Genomic DNA, 15,286 nt, shown 5'->3' on the forward strand with positions numbered 1-15,286 from the left:
TCCAAAGAGTTAAATTGGATGTGAAATCTGTACTAGGCTATGGAGCTGTCTTTGTTCTAAGTCTCGCCAGCAAAGCCTCGCCTCTGTATCACTTTCATTGCGTTCTGATTGAGCTTGACAGTGTGACAGGAAAGCAAAGGGAGGCAATTCCAAACTGAATGAGAGTCTTTTTCAGCCACACAGCAGCCTCCTCCTTAGCCCCTAAGAAAAAGAGGTAACAGATGCCGATAGCAAAGCATCCCTAACAAAGTCCTAACTTTGATGCAGGCAGAAGAAGAAAAAAATGTAAAAGATTGTCTCAGCGCAGGAAAACCTTGAGTGGAACACAAAGGAAGCAAAATGAGAAAAATCGTGGTGCAGAAAATGGCTGGGAGAGTTATGTAGCTATCGTGCATTTAAGAAATTATTTTACTCTCAACAAGAGGTTAGGATCTGCAGAATCTTCTCTGCCAGGTATGGCACAACTGGAATAGTTACAATATATGGGGCCTGAGCAAAAGGTGATCAGTGATGCTGTGATTGCTTGGCATGGAGGATGTTCATGATGAATGCCCTGTCCCTTGGGTGGAAAGTAAAACTCCATTGAAATGACAACTTTATAGTATAGCCATTACCTTTGTACTCTGGGGAGTAGACCTTTTCTGATTGAAAGAAGTGTTCAGTGGCTATTATAATTTTATACTTTAATAAGTTCTGTAATTAAGTGGATTGGAGCATCATTACATTATACTGCTTTATATTCGGAGGGATCCGTACCTGGCCTCATCAAAGAGTGGTTTCTGAGGTACGTTGATCTCTACAAGTGAACTATGTTAGTTGCATGACAAAAATGTATTGTAAGATATAAGCACTGAGAACATACTTATACTCATTTCTCTTATACTAGTTTCTCTTGTTAAGAAACTGATTTAAAATATCAATATCTGTGCAATGCTTCTTAATCCTTGTGGCAAGAACATGAATCAGAGTAGAAAAGATCTGTCCAATTGGATTGGGGCATTGCTAATGCCCATGCAGTTCTGAGCCCATTGCTAAGATAAAGACTGAGAAATACAAGTGATTCTCTTGAATCTGCATGCAAGCCCTTGGGCTAGAATATCAGATTCTGAGAGTTTGTAGAAAGAACTCACTGCTTTAGTAGTAGGAGTGGAGACACAGATAGAGGGAGAACAGTGTCTCATAGCGCCCTTGTTTGTATTTGTCTTCATGTATTTTCAGAGATTTAAAAACTCCAAAATTAATATGATATAAAGATTGCTATAATCTATCATGTAAAATAGTGGGGAGCATTTAAACGAAGAATTCCTTCCTTGATAATCCTCAGTGGCTGATGTGCTTGGTAAAGCTCTGTGAATTCAGAGCTCAGTGACATGATAAACGTCCCCCAAGGAGTCCTTATTGGCTATCGTGGTATCTATATGCTGGTGGGGTGGCGGTATAAATAATACAAGCATTAGGTCTTATTAGAGGCTAAACCTAGGCAAGAACCCGGTTCACTATGCTGAACACTTTTTGGGGGGATACTAATATCACAGGGGATTTTTATATTACATATTTGGTGGCATTCTTTTTTCTCTGGAAATTTTGACTATTTTTTCTCTCAAATGTGATCATGCTGCTTTAATCTCAGGTAAAAATGTTTCAATTGCATACTTATGCCAGGTATTAATAAAAGGTCAGATAGAGTCCATGGAAATAAAGCTTGGGCCAGAAACAGAGCAAAAGATAGTTGGAGCAGTGCTAAAGCTATCTGCATGTTTTGCTAGAATTATGGTTGAAAACATACAAAAGATAAAAGAGACGGAAAACCTCATGAGAATAACCTGGAGCTTCGGAACTCCTAGTTTAACTTATAAATGATTATCTATTCATCTATGCTAAAATAATATATGTATATAGTTTAATTGATAATTATATGTTGAGTGCAAATATTGTAATTAACATGCACAGATGCATAACTCATATATAGAATACTCTTGCAGATTAACATGTATATATATACAACTTCTCATAAACTTAAAATGCTAGGAAATTAACAGTGACTTGAATCATTCCTCTCATACTCATATACAGGTTATACTATTATGTTTTCCAGATAATTAACGTCCTCTGTCTATATTTAATATGATTTGATTTCCTTTAGAGATAGCTAATGAGATAAAACAGGCACTATGAACCAGTTAAATCAACCACCTAATCTTACACATGAAACATTAAACAGAGAGGAGGCATCTGCAATTAGCAAATTGCTTTGATGTGACTAAATATCTGGCTGTCTGCATCACCAACGTTGTAGGTCTAAGTCCCAGATGAAGCTGCTGATCTAGACGTGCTGAATGTAAATGTAATGAGGACGTATTTTCTCATGTAGCTCACTTTTTGAGGATCGCAGTTCTATTGGACTCCAGGGAGCTCAGGGGGCTGTGGACAAGGTATAGAGGTGAGAGAGGAACAGAGAAAAGCAATCCCGCTCTCCATCAGAAAGATCCTTATTCCCTTCCCGAAAAAGAGACAACAGATACAAGACATTTTCAATATGTAGAAGGCTGTTGCATTACTTAATAAAATGCCGAAAATGCAGACCTGGTTAAGTGATGGCAATGATCTTATCCGAAGAGCGGATCTAGTCATTGGGCAAATCTAACATGCACCTGACTGACGCCAGCAGAAAAACTCACACTCAACATCTTTGCTGTCTGCTTGAAAAAATTACAATGTTTACCCAGGATGTGGATGGAAGAACACATCTCTTTCCCAACATCATAGATGTAGCTGTGGGCAAAGCTAGGCAAGGGCCAGGCATGTGAGGAGGGTCTATGCACTTATAAGCAGGTGTGACGTTTTTCTTCAGTGTGATGGGATGCTATCAAGAGGCCTTGAGAAGGGAAATGGCATTGGTTGATTTACGTTTTTGAGAGACCAACCTGGAGAAGTATGAAGACTGTTGGAAAAGAAAAACCAGGACATCAATTAGGAAGCTGCAGAAATAAAGAAGAAAGCTTCAACATTTAAATACTTATTTAGGAAAATAATGTTAATTTTTTACTATGTGCTTGCTCCTGTTCTAAGTGCTTTACATGTGTCATCTCATTTAATTGTCAAAAAACACGTGAAGGAGACATTATTTTTCATCACTCCCAATGAACAGATAAAGAAACTGAGGCAGAGAAAGATTTATCACTTGGTTAACAGTCTCACCGTGCAACATGGCAGCACTGGGATATCAATGCAGACAATCTGACCCACACTTCCTACCCCCTGCACCCCAACTGCCTCAAGGACACATAACTTGAGATGATCATGGTTAGAAAGAGAAAAGGAGGCCCAGCATGGTGGCTCACGTGTGTAATCCCAGCACTTTGGGAGGCTAAGGCATGAGGATCAACTGAGGCCAGAAGTTCAAGACCAGCCTGGGCAACATAGCAAGACCCCCATCTCTTCTAAAATTTTTTTAAAATTAGGCAGGCATGATGGTGTATACTTGTAGTCCTAACTACTTGGGAGGCTGAAGTAGGAGGATTGCTTGAGCCCCATAATTCAAGGGTAAGTGAGCTATGATTGTACCACTGCACTCCAGCCTTGGTGACAGAGAGAGACCTTGTCTCTAAAAAAAATCAAAATTAAAATTAAAAAAAGAGTGATGTAATGGGAAAAAACAACAACTAAGGCATGTGCATTTGAAAATCAGCTGGATTTATGGGGAAACTGATCACGATGATCAGATATTGAATGTGAACAGTTTTAGGTGTGAGCACTAGTAGGAAAATGAACCCCATTAAGAGATTTGGGAGGAAAAGGAAGGGACAGCCTAAGCCACTGGCATTTGACTGATGGAAAACTAGAGAACAGTGCCTAGGTTCCAGGCATGTTCTTGAGTGTCATTTTATTTAACTTCCTTAGCAACACTGGGAGGTAAATGTTACAGGCCCATTCTTAAAAATTTTATTACACTTTGTCTTTTGCAGGAGTTTTAGGTTTACAGAAAAATTGCACAGAAAGTAGAAAAAGTTTTTCTTTTTTTTTTCTTTTTTTTTTATGAAATGGAGTTTCACTCTGTCGCCCAGGCTGGAGTGCAATGGCTCGATCTCGGCTCACTGCAACCCCCGCCTCCTGGGTTCAAGCAATTCTCCTGTCTCAGCCTCCTGAGTATCTGGGACTACAGGTGCACGCCACCATGCCCGGCTAATTTTTTTTTTTTTTTTTTTTGAGATGGAATCTTGCTCTGTTGTCAGGCTGGAGTGCAGTGGTGTGGTCTTGGCTCACTGCAACCTCCGCCTCCTGGGTTCAAGCAATTCTCCTGCCTCAGCCTCCCAAGTAGCTGGGATTACAGGCACACGCCACCATGCCCGGCTAATTTTTGTATTTTTAGTAGAGATGGGGTTTCACCATGTTGGACAGGCTGGTCTTGAACTCCTGATCTCATGATCCACCCACCTCGGCCTCCAAAAATTTTGAGATTACAGGCATGAGCCACCACGCCTGGCCTAATTTTTGTGTTTTTAGTAGAAATAGGGTTTCACCATATTGGCCAGGCTAGTCTCCAGCTCCTGACCTCGTGATCCTCTCACCTTGGCCTCCCAAAGTGCTGGGATTACAGGTGTGAGCCACCGCGCCCAGCCAAAAGTTTTTCTGAAACTATGCTTTGCCCGTCATATTCTTCCCAAACTGGTAAAAATTAGCCATTTCTCTAATTAATAAATAGGAAAAATAGCCTGAATAACCTTGTCCTCAATTTCCCAACATAAGAATGATGCAATATTTCTTTAGTTCCCTGGTCCAGAAACTTAGAATTATCCTTAGGTCCTTCCCTCAGGCTACCTTCATTCCTCCATTGAATAAGTCACAAAGTCCTATTAATTCTACTTCCTCATTAACTACACATTGCACCCCCTTTTCTCTATACCCACTGCAATTCATTGTTCAACAAATATTAATTAAGCACCTACCATGTCCCAAAGCACAGTGCTATGCACTGGGGTTATGCTGGTGAACAAAACAGATGGAGTCCCTGTCCTCATAGAGCTTACAATCTAGTGGGAGAGAGAGATGATAAACAAGGCTATCTGAAAGAACAATCTGGGGAGTGATAGAGCAATGAAGATGAAGCAGAGGGTGACAGGAAGGTAGTACGTTAGATAGGATGGCAAGGTGTGGCCTCTGCAGAGTGGACATTTTCACAGGAAAACATGAAGTATGTGAAGGGTGAGCCATCTGAAGATCTAGGAGAAGCACTCTGGCAGAGAGAAAAGAAATTCCAAGGATCTGAGGCGAGAAAGAGCTTCTAGAAGGCTGGTGTGTCTAGAGCAGAGAGAGAGGGAAGTGATGAGGTCAGAGAGCTAGGCAGGGGCCACGAATGCTGGGAGGGTCTATGCACGTGTAAGGAGGTGGGATGTTTTCCTTTAGTGAGATGGGATGCTATTGGCAGGCCTTGAGAAGGGGAATGGCATGAGTTGATTTACATTTTTGAAAGACCAGCCTGACTGTAGTGTGGAGAAGATTGTTGGAAGAGAAAAATCAGGACATTGATTAGGAAGCTGCAGAAATCCAGACAGGTGGTGAAGAAGCTGATTGCTGTGCAGGTGGCAAGAAGCGATCAGATTCAGAGTGTGTTTTGAAGGCAGAGTCAGTAGGATTTGCAGATAGATGGAGGGGCTTTTAGGGAGGAAAAGGGAACTATCACAATGTCCCCTATGTATTTAGCCTGAGCCAGATGCCTCAATATAATTATAAAATGATTCATCTTTTTGCCATTCAGGAAGAGATCATCCTTCTCATATAGTGAGTTTCCTTGTAAATTTGGATTTATTTCTGGATTTTGGGCTCTGTTACTTTGATCTATTGCTGGACCGTGATCACACTTTCAATTCCTAATTAAAAATTCACTAAAATTACCAATTTAGATTCAATTTATATATTATAAATTTATAATATAGATACATATTTTTAATAAAATTAATTTTCTAATATTCTTATTTCTCAACTCTGCTTCGGTTATTCTCACATGCTAATTCTACAAATAAACTTTAGAATCATTTTTGTCACATTTCTCAAAAAAGGCCTATTAGGAATTTGTTTTTGTTTTATTTACTTATTTATTTTCCAAGATGGGGGCCTCACTATGTTACCCAAGCTAGTCTTGAACTCCTGGGCCTGCCTTGCGCCTCCCAAAGTGCTGGGATTACAAGTGTGAGCCACCGTGCCCAGCCAGGAATTTGTTTTTGTATTATTAGTTTAGTGAGTTTTGCTGTTTTTCTTACTTTTCTTTCCTTTTCTTTTCTTTTTTTTTTTTTTTTTTTTTGAGATAGGTTCTCTTGTAGCCTAGGCTGGAGTGCAGTGGCATGATCTCTGCTCAGTGCAACCTCTGCCTCCCAGATTCAAGCAATTGTCCCACCTCAGCCTTCCAAGTAGCTGGGATTACAGGTGCCTATCACTATGCCCGGCTAATTTTTGTATTTTTAGTAAAGATGGGGTTTTGCCATGTTGGCCAGGCTGATCTTGAACTCCTGACCTCAAGTGATCTGCCTGCCTCAGCCTCCCAAAGTGCTAGGGTTATAGGCATGAGCCACTGTGCCTGGCCTATAGTTTAGTCTGTAATGACATTTTAAGTTTTTCTTTTCACACTTATTAGTGTCCTCTGTATGTTTTGTTTGTTTGTTTGTTTTTGGGATAGGACCTCTCTATGTTGCCCAGGCTGGTCTCAAACTCCTGGGCTGGGCTCAAGCGGTCCTCCCACCACAGCCTCTCAAGTAGCTGGGATTACAGGTATGAACGACCTTGCCCCCTAAAGGGGATGATGTGCTTGCTGTAGGGTTTTATAACTTCCTTAATGTAAAGCAGACACATTTCTGGTTTTTATTTTTGTGTGCGTGAATAGGAAACTACTTCATAAGTTTAAATTTACTAACTAGTTTTTCTAGGCAAATGAGAAAGTTATTACTTGTGTTCATATTTTAACCAGATAATCTACTAAATTCTCTTAAATTTCTAATAGTTTTTCAGTTGATTCACTTGGGTTTTTAAAAACTATAATCTTTATAATCTGCAAATAATGACACTTCTGCCTCTTCCTACCCAATATTTATGCTTCTTATCTCATTCTCTCATCTAATTACATTGGTGAGCACTTCCAGAACAATCATTAAATAACTGTGGTGATAACAAGTACTCTTGTCTTGTTCCTGACTTTAATGAGACTACTTCTAGTTTTTCACCATTAAGTGCTGTACTGGCTGTTAGTTTGTGATACACAGATAAATATATGTTTTTAAAATATGGCTTACAAAGTTTTATTCTATTACCACTATAGTTATACCTTTTAAAAAGTTAAGATTTTTTATTTTTGTTTGCAAATATTGAAATCATCCTGTGGTTCAAATTCTCTGATCTATTTACATGGTAAAATCTCTTAACAAATTTTATATTATTAGTTATATTATGAAACTCCTCAGAAGTCTGGAATTACCCCCATTTGGTATTTTCTAATCTTATTCATTAGTCAGATTAGCCTGTAGTTTTTGTTTGTTTGTTTCTGTGCCATTCTGGCAAACCTCTGGCATCACTGTTGTACTGCCTTTGTAAGAAGAATTATTTCCTTCAACTCTGATATAATTAAATGATTTAATTATTTCCGTCCATGGAAAGCCATTTGGTCCTGGCCTTTGAGTATTACTTCCTTGACCAGTTTGTGGTGGCTAGATAGGTTTTCTATTAGTTAAAAAAAAAAAAAAAAAAAAAAGAGGGCCGGGCACGGTGGCTCACGCCTGTAATCCCAGCACTTTGGGGGCCAAGGTGGGTGGATCACAAGGTCAGGAGTTCGAGACCAGCCTGGCCAACATGGTGAAACCTCGTCTTTACTAAAAATACAACAAAATTAGCCAGGTGTGGTGGCGGGCACCTGTAATCCCAGCTACATGGGAGGCTGAGGCAAGGAGAGTCGCTTGAACCGGGAGGCAGAGGTTGCAGTGAGCCAAGATCACACCATTGCACTCCAGGCTGGGTAAAAGTGCAAGACTCCATTTCAAAATAAAAAAAGAAATCTAGTTTTGTAGACTTATATTGACTTAGGAAATGGTCCATTTTACTCAGATTTTGATGTTAGCATAGATGATAAGAATTGTTTAATATTTTACATAAAGTTGGGGTTTGCTTTCTTTTAAGTTTATTTGGGTGTTCATATCATTTACATTTATTGTTATAGCATATGTCTGACCTTATGTCAGTCTTTGTATTACATATTTTATGAGTTTAATACTTTCCACCTTCTTTGCTACTACTGTCTTTGTAAGAGTAGAGATTGTTTATTTAGAAGTCTAAACATTTAAAAATCAAAACTATTCTACCAGTCTAACTCTTACGGTGGTGCAACTCAAACAATGTAGGCAAGATAAAAAGGTTATGATGAATGAGAAATAGTTTCTAGTTGTTCCATGTTGTAAAAAGTTTCATACATTTTATTTAAAAATGGTGATTTGTTACTAAGCAGAAAATGCTCTGTAGGTACATTCTGAGAAAGAAATTTGAGAAAAAAAAATGACTAGCAAGGGCAAGCAGATACCTCTTTCCAAGAGAGCTTGTTACTTCATCCGTTCTCTTCTGGTTTGCAAAAGTTGTTACAACATATCCTGATAGTGAGTGATTTTTGCCACTATATGAAGATCAACCAGAATTTCTTGGTGAATGTAACTTTTATATATTTATATGCTTGCATTATATTCCTATCTCCTTCCCTACATCTTTAAGGAAATGTGGGTGCATTTCACAAAGGAATTGAGTAAAACACATTTATTATGTTTATAGTGCACAATGCTAGCTTTTATAGGTAAGCCTGATGTTTTAAACTGATGCAAAATTATGACAAGCAATTTAATATTCAATTCTTTGGCATGATATATTATTTATAATAAAAAGAGATATTCAAAGTATATACATTTTTAAAGAGTATTTATTTCTTAACTTGACTTATTTCCTTTATTACACACTACATTTATATACTGAAATTTGTTCTTTGATTACCCAGCTCTTTTGGAAGGTACATATGTATACTGTCATTAATCTGAACAGGTTAAGTCCTTGGAATTCTGGATAAAAGATCTCCTACTATAAGTAATCAGTGTTTCCACCCCTTTAGCCCTCCTCCAACCAGCCCTGCCAGCTTTATGTTATTGAATGTAGACATTGTTTTTTATTCTATTAGCAGTGAATTTTACAACTTGTAATAATATATGTATGTCTATATTTCTCAATTATCAATTTAAAAAATTAAAATTTCTATTAGTCCTTTGTTGAAGATGAGGAAATTTGCTCAGTTTACATCTTTTTTTTTTTTCTTTTTCTTTTTAGAGGCAGGGTCTCACTCTGTCTCCCAGGCAGGGGTGCAGTGGTACATTCACAGCTCATCGCAGCCTGGAACTCCTGAACTCAGGCAATCCTCCCACCTCAGACTCCCGAGTAGCTGGGACTACAGGCAGACGCCACCATGCCCAGCAAATTTTTAAATTTTTTGTTAAGACAGGGCCTTGCTTTTTTTCCCCACGCTGGTCTCGAACTCCTGGCGATCCTCCTGCTTTGGCTTCCCAAAGTGCTTGGATTACAGGTGTGAGCCATTGCGCCCAGCCGCTTTATATATTTTTAGATTATCTTTCTCTTTAGCTTTCTGTTTTTGTTAATAGCTATAGGACATTGAATCTATTATTATTTCTAAAATACTATTTAGCTTTGATTTGAAGGTTTTAAAGATTGACTTTATATTTGATAATTACCTAGGTGTAATAAGCATCACTATTTAGACTTCATTCAGTGTGTTTACATTTATTTAGGACACATAAGGGGTCCTTAGGACAAAGCTTTTCCATCTCCAAGTTAATTTTGAATTATTTTTTAATTGGGTAGATTATATTATCAAATAATTTTTTTAAGGAAGAAGTTATAGGTAGTACATCTCTTGAATCTTTACATATTTGAGAATTTTGTTGTTATCTTTACATGTTGGACAACAACTTCTCTGGGCTGCATGATTTTCCACTCAAAATTTGTCAGTCATTACTCCCCTGTCCTGTGGCCTCAACTGTTGCTATGGAGTGGTCCGAAGCCAGCCTGGTATTTCCCTTCTTTGATTTGTTTCATCTGTCTGGGTGTTAGAAGAATTATTTTTCTGTCCTTGAAGTTTAGTAATTTCAGCAGGAAATATGCCTTGGATTAATTATGATATATTAATTAATTTAATCCGAAAAATTCCGCTTTTCTCTGATATCAGAAATTTCTATCTGCTATATCCGAATATTTTTTTCCTCGACTTTAGGAAGAGCAATTATCTATATTTTGTAACTAGGTTGGCTACTTTCCATACCTACTAACTTCTTTGTAACTTCTTTTCAATTTTTCCCCTTTCCTCTTCATTCTGTGTGATTTTCTCATCTATCAACAAAATCACAAACTCAGTTTTCTGCAATTTTACTTGATGTTTCTAAATAATTTATTATTATTATTATATATTTTTTGAGACAGGTTCTCACTGTGTCACCTGGGTTGGGGTGGAGCAACAGGATTATGGCTCACTGCAGCCTCAACCTCCTGGGCTCAAGTGATCCTCCCACCTAAGCCTCCTGCGTAGCTTGGACTACAGGCATCCAACACCACACCAGGTTAATTTTTGTTTTAAGATTTTTCGTAGATACCAGGTCCCACTATTTGCCCAGGCTGGCCTCAAACTCCTGGACTCAAGCAATCCTCCCCCACTTAGGCCTCCCGAAGTGTTGCGATTACAGGTGTGAGTCATCATGCCCAGCCTAAATCATTTATTATTTCTGCAATGAAATTATTTTCTCCTTTACCTCTGCCAGCTTCCTTTAGATTTCATTATTTTCTTGTCTTTTTATGTTTGATGTCATCTTTCATAGAGCCTGTGTTCTCTTTAATTATATTAAAGTGTCAGCCATTTGTTTCATCAAATTTTCTACTGATTCTCATTATCTTTTGAATGTGCCTCTTCTTTACATGTATTTAGCCTTCCTTCCTTCCTTCCTTCCTTCCTAAATAATAATCATTGCATAGGTCACATAACTTTTTTCTCTTTTTAACCCAGGAATGTTTTATATTCTGGCCTGTGATCTGCCCCTAAATTTCCTGGGTAGATTCTTTTCATTTTTCTTATTTACTTGGGCTTTGTTAGACTTTTCTCTTGTAAAATTAACTTGGGCATTGGGATGTATGTACTTTGGTGCTTTTTGTTCCTTCTTTCCCAACTGCCTCTAGGGAGTGATGAGAAGGCACAGGACCTGAATAGCTGAAGTGGGAAAACCTCTCTCACCCTGTCTTACACACATATATTCTGAGGATTTTTGTTGACAATCTGGTATTACAGGTCAAGGCCTTTTTGCCACATTAGGGAAACATCCATTTCTGCTTTTAATCTGCACTTGCACTTTGCTCCCCACTACAGGGTGGACCAGGCTGTCACTTTTGAATGAAAGCCTTGTCTTTGGCATTTTTTATAGTTTTTTGAAGCCAGATCTACCTATTTTCCTTCCTGTCTTCTTTCCTTCCTCTCTTCTTTGCTTCCTCCTTCCCTCTGTCCCTTCCTTTGGGTTTTCTTGCCACATATGTAATTATGGTGACATTATCCTGTAGATCCTTGGTGGCCTCCACTCTTTTTTTTTTTTTTTTTTTTTTAGATAGAGCTTTGCTCTTGTTGCCCAGGCTGGAGTACAATGGCGTGATCTTGGCCCACCGCAACCTCTGCCTGCTGGGTTCAAGCGATTCTCCTGCCTCAGCCTCTCGAGTAGCTGGGATTACAGGTGCTCACCACCATGCCTGGCTAATTTTGTATTTTTTGTAGAGATGGGGTTTCTCCATGTAGGTCAGGCTGGTCTCCAACTCCCAACCTCAGGTGATCCACCCACCTCGGCCTCCCAAAGTGCTGGGATTACAGACATGAGCCACCGTGCCTGGCCTGGTGGCCTCCAGTCTTACTCTCTCCACAACTGCTGGCTCCCACAGAGGCCTCCACTGAATCATTGAGGCCAAGCAGTTTCATCCCTTGAAGGGGAAGATGTTCCTTTTCTCCTTGTTTCCTACTGTAGACTGAATGTTTGTGCCCTCCCCAAATTCATATGTTGAAACCCAATCTCCAGGTTGATGGCATTTGGAGACGGGGCCTTACGGAAGTGATTAGGTCATGACGGGGGAGCACTCACGAATGGGATTAATGCCCTTATAAAAGAGACACAGAGAGCTCCCTGTGCCTTTGGCCAAGTAGGGACACAGCAAAAAGACAGCCGTCTGTGAACCAAACAGCAGACCTTCATCAGACATCAAATCAGCAGGTGCCTGGATCTTGGATTTCCCACCTCCAGAACTGTGAGGAATACATTTCTGTTGTTTATAAGCCACCCAGTTTCTGGTATTTTGTTAGAGCAGCCTGAAAGGACTAGAACATTTCTCTGCATTAAGGCTTCTTAGATGCCAAATCACTGTTTAGCACGTTTGTTGTTTTGCATTATAAGCATCCGGATTTATTTTTAAAACTGTATGACCAGTGCTACATTAGTGTGATTTGGGCACACTAGTACCCACTGCGCACTGTATCTGGAACCAGCTTGACTCTAATGACCCAAGCCCTGGGGTTGAGAGTGATCCTCAGCCCCCGCTAACTCCTCTCACATGGGGAGCTTCCTCTTAGGTGCACCTCTGTTCTTGCAACGTGGCCTCAGTCGTAGCCACTTGGTTTATCAGATCTATCATACTACCTTTGAACCTCTGGTGGGGAGAAAAAGGTCAGACTGAATCCTATTCCTTTCCTCCCATGGGTTACTCTAACTCCACATGTATTTAGGCTAATCAGATTTCTTTGGCAGCATCCAGGACCAAAATTTTTACAAGAATATTGGAGGATCAATAATATCTAACTCCACACATTAACTCTATGCTTAAGTTCCTTGCATGTTTCCTACTTATACCTGGCACATCCAAAGTTGCACATTCCATTAGAATGTGGGATTAAAATGACCTTTGGTCCTGTACCCTCCTACCCCTTTGGGCTTGAGCAGCCAGTGGCAGTGCCCACAAAATGTGACTGTTACACAGCCAGCCCAGTGAGTGATATAACCCCTGAGCACCTTCTTCAAATAAGAGAGTGTTGGCCTTACCAGTGCCCAAATTTTAGCTCCTTCTCTCCTTCCATGGGTTCATTCATGCAATAAAGCCAGACTCATTCATGTAATACAGAGAACATAAAATATTTGTTGAGCTCTACTCTACTACATTCCAGGCATTATTTGCGGTGATGGCAATATAATTGTGAACAAGAAATCAGTTCCTGCCCTCACAGAGCTTCCAGGCCAGAAGGTATTCTAAGCTGGAGAGATGGGCTCTGCCAAGCTAGAGTTTACTTTCTTTTGGCTTGTATGTAAATTCAAAGGCAGTATCTCGCTCTACCAGTGGGATTTGACTGCATGATGTCTCACAGAAAGTTCTCCGCTCCCAGACATGGGTCCCTCAGCTTCCTGCCCCAGAAGTGCAGCAGCGGGCATTGTGGGAAGGTGAAGAGCCTCCCTAAGGTTGACCCTTCCAAGCTGGTCTGCCTCACAGGCTTCCTGGGATACAAGGCTGGCATGACTCACATCGTGCAGGAAGTTGACAGGCCAGGATCCAAGGTGAATAAGAAGGAGGTGGTAGAGGCTGTGACCATTGTAGAGACACCACCCATGATGGTTGTGGGCATTGTGGGCTATGTGGAAACCCCTCAAGGCCTCCGGACCTTCAAGACCGTCTTCGCTGAGCACATCAGTGATGAGTGCAAGAGGCGCTTCTATAAGAACTGTCACAAATCTAAGAAGAAGGCCTTTACCAAGTACTGCAAGAAATGGCAGGATGAGAATGGCAAGAAGCAGCTGCAGAAGGACTTCAGCAGCATAAAGAAGTACTGCCAAGTAATCCACGTCATTGCCCACACCCACATGCACCGCTTCCTCTGTGCCAGAAGAAGGCCCACCTGATGGAGGTCCAGGTGAATGGAGACACCATGGCCAAGAAGGTGGACTGGGCCTACGAGAGGTTTGAGCAGCAGTTACCTGTGAACCATGTGTTTGGGCAGGATGAGATGATCGACGTCATCAGAATGACAAAGGGCAAAGGCTACAAAGGGGTCACCAGTCGTTGGCACACCAAGAAGCTGCCCCGCAAGACCCACCAAGGCCCGCACAAGGTGTCATGTATTGGGGCATGGCATCTTGTCCGTGTGGCCTTCTCTGTGGCACACACTTGGCAGAAAGGCTACCGTCACCACACTGAGATCAATAAGAAGATCTATAAGATTGGCCAGGGCTACCTTATCAAGGATGACAAACTGATCAAGAACAATGCCTCCGCTGACTATGACCTTTCTGACAAGAGCATCAACCCTCTGGGTGTCTTTGGCCACTATGGTGAAGTGACCAATGACTTTGTCTTGCTGAAGGGCTGTGTGGTAGGAACCAAGAAGCGAGTGCTCACCCTCCCCGCAAGTCCTTGCTGGTGCACACCAAACAGCGGACTCTGGAGAAGACTGACCTTAAGTTCACTGACACCACCTGCAAGTTTGGCCATGGCTGCTTCCAGACCACGGAGGAGAAGAAAGCATTCATGGGACCACTCAAGAAAGACCAAATTGCGAAGGAAGAAAGAGCTTAATGCCAGGAACAGATTTTGCAGCTGGTAAGGTCTCAATAAAAGTTATTTTCCACTGGAAAACAAAAATAAAAACAAGAACAACAAAAAAACAAAGGCAGTATCTCCTCAAACAGCAGGGACCTGCATTGTTGCTGTGAGTTCATCTTTGTTTTGCAGGCATAAATCACCACCCCCTTTAAAAAACAAATTAAAATGTATTTTCTAAAGTTAACTTATGTAAGAGAAAGTTCCAGAAATGCTGCCTGGTCCTGCAGGGCAAGTGAAGCATTAGCCTGTCTCTCTGAGGCTTTGTTTCAAAACTCCACAGGTCCATTTGCAACCTGTATTTTGAATGTGATTAGTTACATAATAACCCTTTAGTTTTTTCCACACTATGGCACCTTCCTTGGAAGAGCTTAAGGTGTTTTACAGCCATTATCTCATTAACCCTCACCCTGGGGAGTGTTGGGGGTGGCACAGCATATATTATTGTCCCTATTTTACAGAAGGGGACATTATGATGGCATAAGAAGTTAAGTGTCTTGAGCAACGGTACAAAGGAAGTAAAGTGGAACTAAGAACAGAAACAAGTTTCATAAACAGGCTTTTGCTGGCCTGGCATAAATCTATCTGCTTCCCTCTA

The 15,286-nt window shown here is 40.5% G+C and overlaps 1 pseudogene; it reads left to right on the plus strand.

The window, feature by feature from the left end:
• The first annotated feature begins 13,451 nt into the window (after window positions 1–13,451).
• LOC100433078 (large ribosomal subunit protein uL3-like) lies at window positions 13,452–14,685 on the plus strand (annotated as a pseudogene).
• Window positions 14,686–15,286: the final 601 nt, after the last annotated feature.

Source organism: Pongo abelii, chromosome 15 (assembly GCF_028885655.2).
Source record: "Pongo abelii isolate AG06213 chromosome 15, NHGRI_mPonAbe1-v2.0_pri, whole genome shotgun sequence".
Classification (NCBI taxonomy): domain Eukaryota; kingdom Metazoa; phylum Chordata; class Mammalia; order Primates; family Hominidae; genus Pongo; species Pongo abelii.